This window comes from Panthera onca, chromosome D1 (assembly GCF_046562875.1).
Source record: "Panthera onca isolate mPanOnc1 chromosome D1, mPanOnc1 haplotype 2, whole genome shotgun sequence".
Taxonomy (NCBI): Eukaryota; Metazoa; Chordata; class Mammalia; order Carnivora; family Felidae; genus Panthera; species Panthera onca.
This window is the reverse complement of record NC_138348.1, coordinates 101,452,191-101,467,284: the sequence shown is the minus strand read 5'-3', so window position 1 is coordinate 101,467,284 and position 15,094 is coordinate 101,452,191. Positions and strand designations below refer to the sequence as shown.

At 47.4% G+C, this 15,094-nt stretch overlaps 1 long non-coding RNA gene across 1 annotated transcript; it reads left to right on the top strand.

Moving 5' to 3' along the window:
• The first annotated feature begins 2,532 nt into the window (after positions 1-2,532).
• On the top strand, positions 2,533-7,048 carry LOC132660895 (uncharacterized). The gene is made up of 2 exons (XR_009601950.2): positions 2,533-2,624; positions 6,931-7,048. It is a non-coding gene; the product is annotated as an uncharacterized LOC132660895 (long non-coding RNA).
• Positions 7,049-15,094: the final 8,046 nt, after the last annotated feature.

The window sequence follows — 15,094 nt, the reverse complement described above, 5'->3', positions numbered from 1 at the left end:
CACCCCCATCCTGTTATGCCATGTAGGACAGTGCCGTACGTGTGCCTTTTTGGACTAAGCACTTAAGAGTATTGCAGAGGATGTCATCTTAATTCACCAAAGATTTGCGAGTATGACAGTCCTCGCTCAGCTGGCCTTCCTGCTGCAGCTGGGCTCTGACCGTGTTCTGCTCTATGGATGGAGCGTGGATAACTTACTCCAAACAGCTCTTGAGACCCCAAGGGCACATCCCCCCTCAATGCCCTGTGCCAGGCTGTAGTACCAGACCCTGTAGAAGGGAATTTGATAGGCAAGGTGAGCCCTTCTTGGATTCATTCACGGGCTTGGGTTACAGAAGCAGCAAAGGGACCTCATTATAAGATGTTCTCACCTGCTCCGTTACAGAAGAACTGTAAGGCTTTTGCTGAACAACACAGTGGTCTCTTTCCCACAGTGGTCCCCACAGCAGTGACCTTCAAGGGCTCTCAACCAGCTCCCACTCTATTGGCGCTAAGATGGTCCCAATCCAGGACTTGACTCACTCGGCAGTATTTGCGAAGAGAGACAAACAAGAATTTTGCAATAGAGGAAGGAAAAATAATACAAGTCCACGGGGCTGGAAACTCATTTCCTGAGGAGTAGAAACACATCGCATGCTCTCTGGGACTCACCGAGCTCCAGGAAGCTCGACCAGTCACTTAATAAGTCATTGAGGACGTGTGGTTTAATTAACTCGCCCAAAATTCCTCCTTTCCCTTTCTCACTTTTGCTATTAATATTTTTCGATATCTGATAATGCAGTGTAGTTAATTCTTTCTGGCTTTATAATGAACACTGCCATAATGAAAAAGGTTAGCAGTGCTTCAGGCAGCTTTTAATTATCCAGCCGAGCAGGTAAAAGCACTTTATTCTTCTCTTTTTTTCCCCTTACTTAGCAATTAATGGAGGAGCTCAGTGGCACTTACTGTACCTTTTTTGTTTTCTAATGGATGATGCGGCACGGAGCAGGGAGGCCTTACTGTACCCCTGTTACTACCAAGTGCAAACGCTGGATGTTGCACTGCTGCGATTCAGGTCTCTGGTTTGCGGGGCGGAAGCAATTCTGCTGCCGGCTGAAGGCTTCTCTAATTAAAAAGCCGAGTTACCTGGAGTTGTTGCTACCAATTCCCTGTCTCGCAGTTTCCTGTCTTTGCATCTGCACCCAGAGCCCTCCAGAATGCTTTTATAGGCCAGGTGGCCTTGCTTTATGGCAGACGTTTTCCTGGTTCTACTCAATTGGGCCACCTTCCTTCTATCCTCCCTGCCCGCCACGGCTAACAACAGCCTTGGGATTGTTCTCCTTACTTTAAAGACAGGGAAACTGAGGCCCAAGGAGGTTGTCTGCTTGGCCAAGAGCCCTTCCTTCCGTGCTTAATGACGCCCATCCTCGAGCTAACTGTGATACCCCCTTATAGGAGGAAAGAGTTTAAAAATTATGTGAGCTGCTTAGAAGTTTACTAATCCATAAAGTCACAGGGAGCAGATTTTTATTACAGGTGGAATTATTTGCATGATTCCTCTTCATTAGGCAACAATATAAAACAAAACAAAAAAACTGTTCAGGGAGCGTATGTCACATCTTTCTGTGGGTTGAGAAAGGCTGACTGTCCCACAGACTGCATATTCTGGTCCCTTTAGAGGGGATGGACCAAGCTTTATAAGAGTCCAGGGCCTTCTGAAGAAGAAGGGATAGACAGAGACCCCACACCCTCTAAGGTCTAGAGTGGGGACCATCTCAAGTTGTACCCGTGGTCCTGTGCAAAGTCTATCTGAAGGGAGGGATGCCAGAAGCATAAGGCGGGAATATCCCAGGGATCAAGGGCAACCAGAGCTAGTGATCTGGGCTTGACCCCAAACTGCTGGGTTTCTGGAGTGGGCCAGCAGCTACACTTGCCTGGCAACGTACGCTAGGAATGAGGACCGGCATCTGAGAAATGAAGAGAGATCACTGTTAGGGCGGGAGCCCTTTGGAAGGTGGTTTACGATGTGACATCACTCAGGGTACTTGTCTAATTGTCTCTGTTTTCCAATATCTCTTTAGGGATAAGCTTGGAGAAAAGGGGAGATAAAAGGTAAATTTTGGAGCATCATTTGTGCCAAATATTCGCTCCATTCTCTTCCAACCCACATTCTAGGTTCACAAACTTCCGGCCAGAAAAAAATCTCACCAGTGCCGCTGTGGCAATAGGACTTGAACACTGAACTCATCAGATCCTTGTTACACCCCATGAAGTTTTGGCTGCTTGTGGTCCCCTTCATGTGATCTTAACTTAGTTGGGGTTAAAATTATCACTCAGTTTTATTGCCAGTGCAAACTTTAAGCAGTAGCAATGGCAGTGTTGGATATGGAAACTTGTCTATAGGCAGCAAGAAATGGTCAGACCTCCAAATCTACCAGGCTCAATAGCCACCTGAGTTTTAGGGAGAATTCTAGAATATTACCTTGCAGCTCAGCGCAGGTCCCATTGTGACCTCACGCCCACAGCGCTGGGTTAGACTAGTCTTCAGCTACCAACAGGAGGAGGCTGGTGGAGAGAGCTCACCTTCCAGTCCTCCACTCAACATCTGGGGACAGAATTGGCCCCAGGGGACTCCATTTCACAGAGGTTCTTGGGCAACTTGGGGGAGGGTTGGTAGCTTGAGGATATGCTGGCTTTTCTTTAAGTACTCAAGTTGATGATATCTGTCAAAACACTTATTTTATATTTGAAAAGCACTTTGAAGTTTTCAAAACAATTGCAGACCATTATCACACCTGATTCAAGTAACACTTTCAAGTGTCATGAAAATACTCCCCATTTTACAGATGAAAAAGTCAGAGCAACAGAGGTCACTTCCCTTTTTAGAGCGGTGTTTCTTAAGAAAAGGTGGTTCTGCCCCCCAGGGAATATGTGGAAATGTTCTGAGATATTTTAACTCCTGGATGGCAGGGGAGATGCCGTGCTACTGGCATCTAGTGGGTAGAGGCCAGAGATGCTGTTAAACATCTTGTAATGCACAAGACAGCCCCCCAAGACAATTATCTGGCCAAAAGTATTGACAGCCTGGAACTGGGGAAACCCTGATCTAATGGCATGCACGTAATGGACGGAAGAGCTGGTGATTTTTTTTTTCCGACTAAAAAACAATTTTTAATGTTTATTTACTTTTGGGAGAGAGAGAGAAAGGGAGAGAGTGAACGAGTCAGGGAGGGGCAGAGAACGAGGGAGAGAGAGAGAATCCCAGGCAGGCTTCGTGCTATCAGCACAGAGTCCGAAGCAGAGCTCAAACTCATGAATGGTGAGATCATGACCTGAGCCAAAATCAAGAGTCAGACGCTTTCCTGACAGAGCCACCCAGGCACCCCAAGAGTCAGTGATTTTTAAAGTTGATGTCACACTAAATTCATAATGTGCCATCTGTTGAATATTTACTGAGTAGAGTTCTGAGGGTTTCACACCCATCAGCTCAATCATCAAAACGATCCTGAGTGGCAGGAATTATTATTCTACTTTCAAATGAGATCGAGACTCAGAGGGGTCAATTAAGTTGTCAAGGGGCACATGGAAGAATGAACAGTAGAACTGGTGTTCTCTTATTCCTGGACTACTCCTGCTTCCACTTTCCTGGCTCCCTGCAGCATGACATAGACAGGAAACTTCCTACCTGATGAACACCATGCCCAGAATGACTATTCCTTATAGGCTTACATGGTCAGGATCGTCAGAGAAAGTGAGTTTCAAGAACATCGTCTCCTCCTTATTCTTTCAAGCATACAAGTCAAGATTCAGGGAGCACAATGGCTCATTGACATACGCTCCTTCTCCCCTCTTACACCTATGGCACAATCCTTGACATGCATCCACATCATTCATTCACTTATTCATATACTCTAAAATATTTATCAAGGGTTGAGGACACTAAGAGGAAAGAAATATATGCTGTCTCTATTCCCAAGTTACTGACAGTCTATTGGGTCAGACAAGCCTAAAAAAAAAGCATTATATTACAATGTGTGTAGTGCAGTGATAGAAATACGGCCAAGTTGTCATAGGAGCATAGAAAAGGGGGCCCTAACCAGCCTCGGGGGACTGGGAGTCATACAAGCCTTCCAGGAAGTCATCGCTGAGAGAGGTCTTAAAGGCTGAGATGGAATTCATCAAATATGAAAGGGGAGAAGAGAGGACAGGGACACAGAGTCTGGAAGGCCTAGAGCTTCATGGAAATACAGGTGGTCCCAGGTTACTGGAATGCCAGTCACAAAGCAGGGAATGGAGATGGAGAAGTGGGCTACAGTCTGAAAGCGGGGTTGTAAATGCTAGGGAGACACTGAGGAGGGGAATGCATTCTAATTCTCAGGTTACAAACTCTTAGGGAGAAGCCACTGTGTATTTCAGATCAGATTGTGCTTCAATCCGTGTGGAAGACAGATTCGAGGGATTCCAGGCAGGAGGCAGGGGGGTCAGCCAGGAGGAGTTCAGGCCAAGAGCCTAAACCAGAGTCGGAAAAGGAGGGGATGAGGGGATGAGTTAAAAAGTGTTTGGGAGGTAAAGTCAGAAGAATTGGGTGTCTGGATCTAGGAACGAATGGAAAAGGGTAAGCTATGTTTGACATTGTTGCCTGAGTGGTTTGTGGGGCATTCAGGCAGATCTCTGTCCAGTGGACCGCTGGCCATACAGGTCTGAACTTGGAGGGAAAGAGATGGGTTGGAGATACAGATTTGGGGATCGTCATCAGAAGGGTCAGAGTTACAACAAGGGAAATCGGTTGAGCAAATTGGCCTGACTACCCTCCCCAGTCCATCAATCTGTGACCAAAGTGCTGGGCAGATGCACAAACGTGGCTGTTGGGAGCCCACCCATGGAGGAGAGTATTTAAAGATGGTGGGAGGGCATTTTCAAAAGTCATTGCAAGCTAAATAAACAGCTCCAAAGAAGGCAGTTGCCTCTTGGCAATCAACCTCGACATTCCTACTCAAGATAAACATCACACACAGGCTCAGTGGGAAGCTATATTTTTCCCTCTCCCATTATGAAAAGAATGGCTGTTGTCTCGGACACAAAGCCAACAGTTCACCAACCCTACAGTCTCTGCTGGCTTAGACTTGAACTATTCCTCAACCGGGTCAATATTCACTGCAGGGCCATGAACCATGGGAGACCCTACCTGGAATCCAGACTCCTGTCCAAGACTGAAAGTCACTGGATTTCCCACATCATTCCTCTATTGGCTATGTCGTAGTCCTTCCTACATGGCAGGATATGTATATGTATGCAGTCCCATGGTCCCCACATGACTGGGAACACGCGAGCATACTCATCCCCCCCTCTTCCTAGTACCGCACATACTTAGAGTTAGAAAAACATGTCCTTCCATATCAACACCTGGCACCTGGTATAAAATAAATCCAGACTTAGTAATTATCCTAGGACTTCGCAGCGTTTTCTTCTGACCAGTGTTGAAGGCTGGTGCCAGTCACCATAACTAGGTGTGAATTAACGCAACAGCATCCGAGCCGCAGAGCCTCCTGGGCTTGTGTTTGAAACACAGAGCTGTGTTTTAGAGCCGTGGATAAAGTTCATTAATAGGTGTGAGCACAGTTCTCAAAGGGCAGTTCTGCCATATTTCCAGTCACTGTTCAGAATTCTCATTAGCCAATTACTCTGCTCCCGTCCTTCTAGCTCCCGCGGTAATGTGTATCTTAAAGCCCCTGGTAAGACACAGCATGTTTTAAATGTACCTTAATGTATTGGAAATGCACGAGTCCCCTTCGGGTTTATATATCTTAACCACTGGCCAATTTTGCAAAGTTATAAATAAATGTTACAGGCATCAGCTGCAGTAGTAGAATCAGCTGGGGATATTTAAAAGCCAGTCTAAAGTCTAACTTACCTCTAAATCTGAGATATAAAGCAGGGTAAGCAAAGCAGGTAGGAATATGCAGATAATTTCCTGGTAATAAAATCAACAACCTTGACATTGGAAGCGAGATTGAGCGGGAATGGGGCTGGTGGGGGCAGCGGCTTGGTTGAATTAGCAAGTATTTCTGTACAGGTGACTGTGCTGGGCATTGTGGGGATACAGAATACAGAACATCATCACAGTTCTGGCCATCAAAGGGTTTATAAACAGGCACACGGTGATGAGATAAGGTCCTAGGTAACAGAGAGTTTGAGGGGAACGACACTACAGAAGGAGAAAATGTTATGGGGACCAAATTGGGAGGGTTCAGAAAGGAGTTCTTTGAAGATCTGACATTTACAAAGTCACCACAGCCAAGGGAATAGGGGAAGGAAGAGAGGAGGAAGACAGAAGAGGATTGTCTGGAGATCTGCCGGACAATCAGATGGGAGTTTGACTCCAGGCTCCCTAAGGTCAAGATCCCCATCACATTGACCTTGTTCTCTTCCATAGCATGTAAGGATAGGCTACTGTGTACCTGGTAATCTTCAAGTGCTGTACTGTTTTATATGCATATGTATTTTATTTACTATTCAGCAAACCCTAAATACAGAGTTTTATTATTCCCATTTTACAGATAGGGAAACCAAGGCTTTGGGTGGTTAAGCAATGTGTTCAAGGCTACACAGCTAGAAGTAAAGTGTCCTGACTTCCCAACAGAGTTCCTGGCACACAATAGGTTTTCAATATATAATAGTTAAGTAAATGGGTGGGTTTATGGATGGGCAAGGAAAGAATGGATGGATGGATCAACCAATGACAGGTGGACAGGTACACGGTAGAACTAAGGTGTCTGGAAGAGATGGAGAGGTCAGGCAGGGGAAAGGGGGTAGGGGAAAAGCAAGTTGCCCTTAGAAAGCCAGGTTGACTCTGTGGTGTGCTAATTTTAATGGGGGCAGGGGGAGGAGAATCAGAGGGGAGGCCAGACAACTGCTGAGACTAGCTTTCCTCTGCTACTGAATTCATCCACAGGCTCTTCCATGAAAGACTGAGCTTCCGGTGGATCATCATTTGTATTACTTACTGGGGCCTGTGTAAGCAGTGAACCAAGGATCGGGTGCCTGATTCCCAAATCTGCCTTCACGAGTAACTTGCCAGTGAACTTGAGCGTCTCATTCTCCATCTGCCCGGTGCGGTGATGATGCTTGCCAAGCAGTCTCACAGGGTTCTGTTCTTTATCCTGTGCCTGAGGTTGGACCCGAGGAAAATTAGCCCACCTCTTTGCTTCTAGGATACCTCGGAACGATTAGCCCTGAATATAGGAGCTGTACCCCTTAGAAATGGGAGTAGGCCCTGGGCCCTTCTAGATTGTTTCTAGAAATAGGCTCAGTCTTCAGATGCAGGCCTCACCAGAGCCCTTCCTTGGCAGCCTGCCTGTCCCGGTAGGGGAAGTGGTCCCTGGGAGAGGGAGCTAGTCTCGGAGACAGTTTGTCTGCCTTCTCTCCGAAGCTTCCTGTGTATGGGAAATGAATAGATCCCATGCACACCCTCCCTCCTCCTTGGCAGGCTACTCCCTGCCCTCCCCGTGAGGTTCCAGGAGCCCGTGACATTATCTGCAAACTCCCATGAGAGGCTCCAGACCACGGCCGTGAGCCCTGAGAATGATGAATATGCAGGAAGGGACGGTGTGCCAGACAGGGGAGCCAGGGCTGGGCGGGGGCAACCATGCAGGGCAAGGGAGCCAGGGCTGGACTGGTGGGGAGGGGCTCCCAGGGTCCAAGCACCCTTGGAGAGGGCCCCATCACTGGCAGGCCCATTTGCCCTCCTAAAGAGCTAGAAGCTGTCATTTGTATGTCCGCATTCTCCAGAGCTGTGGACTCCGGAGTCTTAGAAATCCTCCTGGCGGCTGAGCATCCCACTGGCCGCAATTAACCTGTTCAATACTAGGTCAGCAACTTTGCTGAGGATGTTTGCTGATGGCATTCTACTGGGTGCACTGGTACTGTTGACTCCGGTCCACAGAAAGCCTGACACATCCCTTGTGGCAGAAGAAAGCTAGGAGCAAATTCTGCCTGCATCACAGAATCCTTAGGCTGAGTGTGACATTTGGAGGTCACCTGGTCCATCCCTGTGCCTGCAGGCAGGCCTGGACATAAACCGGCCTAGACAGATGAGAATCTGTTCTCTCTCTCTGCCTTCAAAAACCTAAGGACATTTCATGTATCCCTTAGTATCCAATATCCCTCAGCCGTGAGACTGTTCCTAGAGGTCATCTGTATTCCAGGGGTTCTCTGATAGGTGTCTCAAGGCAGAGGCGAGGAACAACCCATCGTGTGCTGTATGCAGTGGGTGCTAGAGTGTGTTCCCATGGGCTTCTCAGAGCCCACCATGCACGCGTCTCTCTTCCAACTCAGGGTTCCGTGATATCACGTTGGTAGTTTGTGGTCAGCCACGGGACAAGTATTTACACCACGGAAATTGGCAAATGCTGCCAATGAGGAGCAGCCTTTTCCCCCCAGAGGACAAGTTGCTCAACATTCGCTAGCACACAACTAGTTGTATACAGCAATACTCCTGCATAGAACTTGGGTAACAGTCATCCTCTGTACCCTTCACTTTAGTGTCTTGAAGCTCCCTCACTGGCGGGACCATAATTTCCCCGGAGCAGAGGCTGTGCCTTGCAGGGGACTTTTTTTCCAGCAGCTTGCATGGCGCCCGTTTGCCAAAGGAATGAAGGACACATCAAATCATCAGGCTGAGTGGTTGTGGGTTTTCGTTGTCTTAGGACTCATGCACTCACACTGAGTCAGACTGGACAAACAGGAGGTACATTTATCTGACTTGACTTCAGAGTTGTACCATTTAATTCAAGCAGGATTAATGAAACGTCTACTCTATGCTCACCCTGTCCTAGGCTCTGGAGCCCGGGAGAAGGGGAAGTTTATGGGCACCAGTGTCCCATCCCTCCTATTCTCAAATGACTTTCACTTTGATTTGGAAGATAGGCATACGGACAGACAGTTAGAAATCAATAGGGATATCTTTGAAGGTTGTGCCTGATGGATTTGGGGTGGTCATAAAACACAGCAGTAAGAACATGGGACACTGGGGTCAGGTTGCCTGTGTTCGAATTCCATTAGTAGTTATGTGACCTTGGAAGGCTTGCTTAACACCCCCGGCCTTGCCACCCCCCACTCCCACAACTCAGATTCCTCATTCTAAGGATATAATGAGATCTATCTCATAGAGTAGTTATCAGAGTCAGTGCATTCATGTTTAGAAACCACTTAGCACATTGCCTCGGATACAGCGAGTATAAAATATATAGTAGTTATTATTTGTATCTTACAGTCTAATGGCCTCTTTTTAAAAATGAATACATTGAGGCCCAGGAGTGGGAAAATGACTATTCGCCAATTAGTGGCAGGCCTGAGATTAGCAGCAGTAACTAACTTTATCGATATAGGGGAAGGGACACACCACAGTAACAAATCTATCCCCAATCTCTATGCCTTTGCACAATAAATGTGACTGTCCGTGCAAAGGCAGAGGCAGACCAGGCGACCCTGCCCCATTCTGTAGCTGCACCTGCTGGAGCCCATGGTCTCCAAGGCCACTGCAGCAGGGGCAGACAGAGGTGGAGGAGGTGTGCCAGCTGCTTTGGCCAGTCCATTGGTCAGAACCAGTTACGTGGCCCCCGCCCAAGAGTGTCTGGGGGCGCAGCCTGAAATGAGGTTATTTGGTGAACACAGCACATGCCACACTAACAGTACAGAAGATATCCCAAGGTGGCATATGATTAAGTGCTTAATAGTGGACAGATACTCTGTGCGACAGTCTGTGATTAAGTAGCCCGGTGAGGGGTACATACAAGTGCGGCAGCAGATTAGGGAAGGGGCAGATAAGGAAGGACAAGAGGGCTGAGCATCATTTGCTGAAGGACTAGCACTAGCTCGGCACCTAGCACTAGAACAAGACCTAAAGGGCGGGTAGAACCAGGAGCTGCAGAGAGGAGGGGTCCCCCCTCAAAGCGGCATCTCCTGCAGCGGTGATCCTGCTGTCGACCCCCCAGTCACCAGGAGTCGCGGTGGAGGCAGAAGGAGGTGGGCCCTGATCACTGGCAACTCCCCAGACCTCGGGCTCCTGGAGAAACTACCACAGAGCTCAGCTTCCTTCGTAGGTCCTGAAATAAAGGCTTCCTGGTGGAGCACAGTGCGGTAGAAAGAGGGCTGGGTGCAGAATCAACAAATGCAGATTTCCCGTTGTTCCCACTTCCGCCTCTGACTCCTGTGTGACTTTGCACAGCCTCTCCACCTCTCTGGGCTGCGGTCCTTATTGGTGAGATGCAGAGTTCCCTCAGGCCCTTGACAGATCTGATTCTCCAGGACTCTGGGCTTCTCGTAGCCAGCGTTTATAGGATTAATTGGGGGTTAAATATTTGGAGGGCTAGTCTGGGGCTCTCCTCTGGGGGAAAGATCCAAAGAGGAAAGGAATTCGCCAGGGCTCTGGCCGCTTAGAGGGTGAACAGGACGGAACATGGCGTATGCAAATCTTTGGTGAGGGGCCAACCTTCCATCAGAACAGAGCCGGAGCCGGGATATAGAGGCAGCCCCGGAAGCTGGGCTCAGCCTCATAAATCTCAGCACTGGCATATCAATCAGTCAGTTCAATCGGCTACAATACTTTTTTCTTTTGGAAATAAATAAAGATGAAGGCAAGAGATACCACCCAAAGAGGAAACCCCAGAGCAGTGTGGATAGTCACATGGCCACCGAATCCCGGAGCCGGACTCTGATTAATGGAGCAGGCTGGCTTTGATAAATCAGGTACCTCCATCCAGTGGGTTTAGGCTCTTGTTTTCTAAATGGGAACTTAATGCTGTTCACTCATTCATAGGTAGGATGCTGTGTCAGAAAGTTAATATATAAATCTGTTATTTACAAGGGTCTCCACATTTGTTTCTTAAAAAACAAACTTATAAATCATAGACATCTCAAATAGAAACTTTTCTGGCATAAATTGTCACCCTCTTCCTATAAATCTCACATGTGCAATCCTTCCTGATCTGTTAGACTTCCACATTTGGTGCGGGATCAGGACTGGAAGTGCTGGGAGCTGGGAGGAGGATGCAGGGAACATGGCAGTAGTCTCTTCCTTCTTTTGCCTTGTACTCCTTTTATTTATTTATTTGTTTTATAGCCTATCTGGCTCTGAGAGTACACTGATTTAAAAAAAAAAGTTTTAAGTCAACCAAATATGCAAGAGGGGTAGATTCTGGAGCTGTTGGGTAGGGCAATTTCCTGGAGAGTTTCCTGGGGGCACACGGGCCTCCACACCAGGCCAAGCTGTCATCCCACATTAACGCTTCTGGTGCCGGCAGCCCAGGGCCACTAAAGTGTCTGCCCAGAGCAAGCTCCTTCTCCCCCTGAAAAGGCCAGAAATGTCCCCCGTCACCCATCCCTTTCCTTTCTGCCTCTATTCCTTTAGGGAGCCCCCTCCTCCAGGAAGTCTTCTCTAACTAGAACTGCGTATTGCTGAACACATTAGGATCTATGTTAGCTAATGACAACAGCAACAACAAGGCAGACACTCTATCAGAGCATGAAGTAAAAAAAGAAGCTTGTGTCTTTAGGGATCACTTCATGCTCATATGTGTAGATCTTCGTTGACTTACAATGGGGTTATGCCCCAATAAACGCGTAAGTTGAGAATATCATTAAGTTGAAAATGCTTAATACACCTAAGCTATTAAGCATAGCTTAGTCTTGTCCACCTGGGACGTGCCCAGAACACTTACATTAGCCTACAGTTGGGCAGCATCATCCAACACGAAGCCTATTTTATAATAGTGTTGAATAGCTCATGTAATTGATTGAATACTGTACTGAAAGTGAAAAACAATGGATGTGTGGGTGCAGAATGGTTGTCAATGGATCGGCTGTTGGCTCTTGAGACTGCGTGGTTGGCTGGGAGCTCTGTTTCTGTCCAGCATCACAAGACAGGATCCGACTGCATAGTGCTGGCCCTGGGAAAGATCAAACCCCAAAATCCAAAGTATGGTTTCCACTGAATGTGGACCACTTGCACACCATCATAATAAAGTCGAACCATCTTGAGGCACCTGGGTGGCTCAGTTGGTTAAGGGTCCGACTCTTGATTTTGGCTCAGGTCACGATATCACAGTTTGTGGGTTTGAGCCTCATGTCAGGCTCTGTGCACAGAGCCTGCCTGGGATCCTCTCTCTTTCTTTCTCTCTCTTTCTCTCTCTCTCTCTCTCAAAATAAATAAATAAAATTTAAAAAGTTGAACCATCTGAAGCCAGGGGCTGTCTGCAGACCAAGACTTCTGAGTCTGGTTAGTGGGGACCTAGAGCGCTGGTGTTTCTTGGAAGCCGGGCTCCCATCAGACTGCCCCCAGGTACAGGCTGCTCCTCCCTCCCTCGCCACTAGCAGGCACTAGACCTTTTAAGCTCCTCTTTGCCAGAAAGAGCTTTTCTCTGTTTCTCCCATACGTAGCCCCTGCCCAAGCCATGGCTGTCTGAATCACCAGCCCTGGGAAGGACACACCTTCTTTCAGAGCCTTCTATGCCCAGGCTGACTTTTTCAAGAGGGAATTTGTCTCAGTGTCTTCAACTGAGGAATTAAAGTGGTTTCATTTTAACTATGGGGGTGCTTTACTCAACATATTAAATAGATTACTGGAAGGTTGCAAGTAAAATGGGGAAAAAAAAGAAATACTCTTTTAAAAGCATAGAGAAAGTTACTATGTATTTAAAAAAATTTTTTTAATGTTTACTTTTGAGAAAGAAAGAGACAGAACATGAGTGGGGGAGGGGCAGAGAGAGAGGGAGACACAGAATCTGAAGCAGACTCCAGGCTCTGAGCTGTCAGCACAGAGCCTGACGCAGGGCTCGAACTCACGAACTGTGAGATTGTAACCTGAGCCAATGTTGGATGCTTAACTGACTGAGCCACCCAGGTGCCCCAAGAGAGTTTCTATTTAAAGCAATCCTATGATAAATCCTTTTGCAAAGAATTCTTTGGTCCTGAGCAACAGATTGGCGGTTTTATCATTCAGCTGGACACTTCCACCTAGATGATGATAATGATGATGATGATGATGATGATGATGATGATGATAATAATGTTGGCTGTAATAATGTAATAATGGCTGGTTGGCTATTTATTGTTTGAAGTGTATCTATATTTATGTATATGTATAATTTTCCTGTCACAACGTTTTAAATCCTATAACATCCCCATTTAACAGATAAAGAGACTGAGGCATAGAAAAATAAAGTAACACAGCCAGTAGATGATGAAATTCCCAATGGTTTGCTAGCAACTCAAAGTCAATGTGCTTAACACCAAAATTGTCATATTCTGCCTCAGTCTGTTTGGACTCGCCTTTTCCTTACTTTGTGTCTACCGCAACCCTCCCAATTACAGGCAGAACTCAACCTTGGAGCACAGTTTTTCTCTCCGCATGCCTTTTCCTGCCCTGCTCACTCGGGCAGTGGTCAAGTTCTGTTGATTTGACCACTATTCCACTTCCGGTCACTTACATGTTCCTTTACTCCTCCTCTTCTGCCCCCACTCCCGACGATTACCTCTCTTATACTCTGCAGCAATAGTTTACCATCTGCTACTCATCTCCTTTTGTTGTCCCCACCTGCCACTGTTTGCCAGAGTGACCCCCCCTAAAGCACTAGACTCCACATACTGTGTCCCCTCCTCATAACTGTTCAGGGGACCCTCCTTGCCCTGGCATGCATGGCCCTCCAGTCTGTTCCCAACCTCTTTCTTCATTCTCTGTATCTACTGCCTCCTACCCCATGGAGTCCTTGCCCTGCACGCTCCCGCCTCACCCCTGCTTCTGCTATTCTCTCTGTTAAGGCAGTAGCAGCCCCCGCCCTCCCTTCTCCCTTTGCTGCCATTGCCCCTTCCAGAAACAACTGACCCATCACCTGGTCTTCCAGAGAACTCTCTCACTCTCTGGAAGTGAGAGGCCACCACACTTGGCCCTGAATTATAAACTTGATCTATATTTTGTTTCTCTTCACTAGCTACTTAGGGGCTGAGAACTCACTTATTCAATTCAACCACATGCTTTGTGCATTCTCGGATCCCTTAAATTTCTAGGAGCAGAGTGTGAAAAGCCTTATTTTACATGCAAAGAGATTGCTGGTCAGAATGTGAAATGATTTGCTCAAACTCCAAGAACCAATTCTGGCTCTGTAACCAGTGACACTCAGGCCACTGCATTTCCCTCTACCACCCGAGAGCTTCCTAAAGTGTCTTCCATCAGAACGTTGTCCATACTGTTCTATGACCCTGTGGGATTCTACTATGGTTGACCCAGTAATTTTGCTCCGGATCTACCTGCAGTTCAATGGGAGAGACAGACATATTGTCCAGGGTCGTCATCTGGAGCTCAGATCCCCTGGTAATGGATAGACTATGGACTCCTTTCCTCTAGCAGAAGGGGTTGGGCTTTAACTCATCTTCTCTGAGACTGGAGTCCCTCTTCTCCCAGCAGCCAGAATCCACCTTTTTAAAGGTCTCCAGGTGCTAACAGCTGGCACTCAGATAACTCCCTACACAGTTGGCGTTTACACTCGGGCTGCCTGGCACCTGGGTCTTGCCTGTTTATCCTGCTCCTGGAATGTTCTGCTTACACTGGAAGGAGCATCTTTCTACTGAAGCACAACCCCACAGTCTGATCCACACCACCTTGACCCGCAAGACCCACAAGCCTTCTTTTGCTGGTTTTGACTTGTACCTTTCTCCAATAAAGGTTGCTCCTTCAGCTTTGCCATGTGATAATATGATGTCCGCCTTCCCCCACCTTGACCCCCTCCCCCAGTGCATTTTCTTGCCTTTCTTGGCAGTGAAACACAATCAGCAGGTGCACTACTAGAGAGCCTTAAGGGTCCAAACAGAATTCCCTCCCTCTTTCCTTTTGAACTTTTCCATCTCCAGAAGGGCCATTGGTCTCCTACAGGTCCCTTTATGGTTATCAGGCTGCTCTCAGATAACCAGAGAGCTTTAGAAGAGAGAATTTTGGGTGAAGATGACAGCGGCGGGCCAGAAGCATGTAGCTCACATGCACATCTCTCCTCTCAAACACCCCTTAATATGGCACTTCCCCCTTTATGTAGTTGCCAACTTCTGTACTCTCAATCCTAGCATAATCG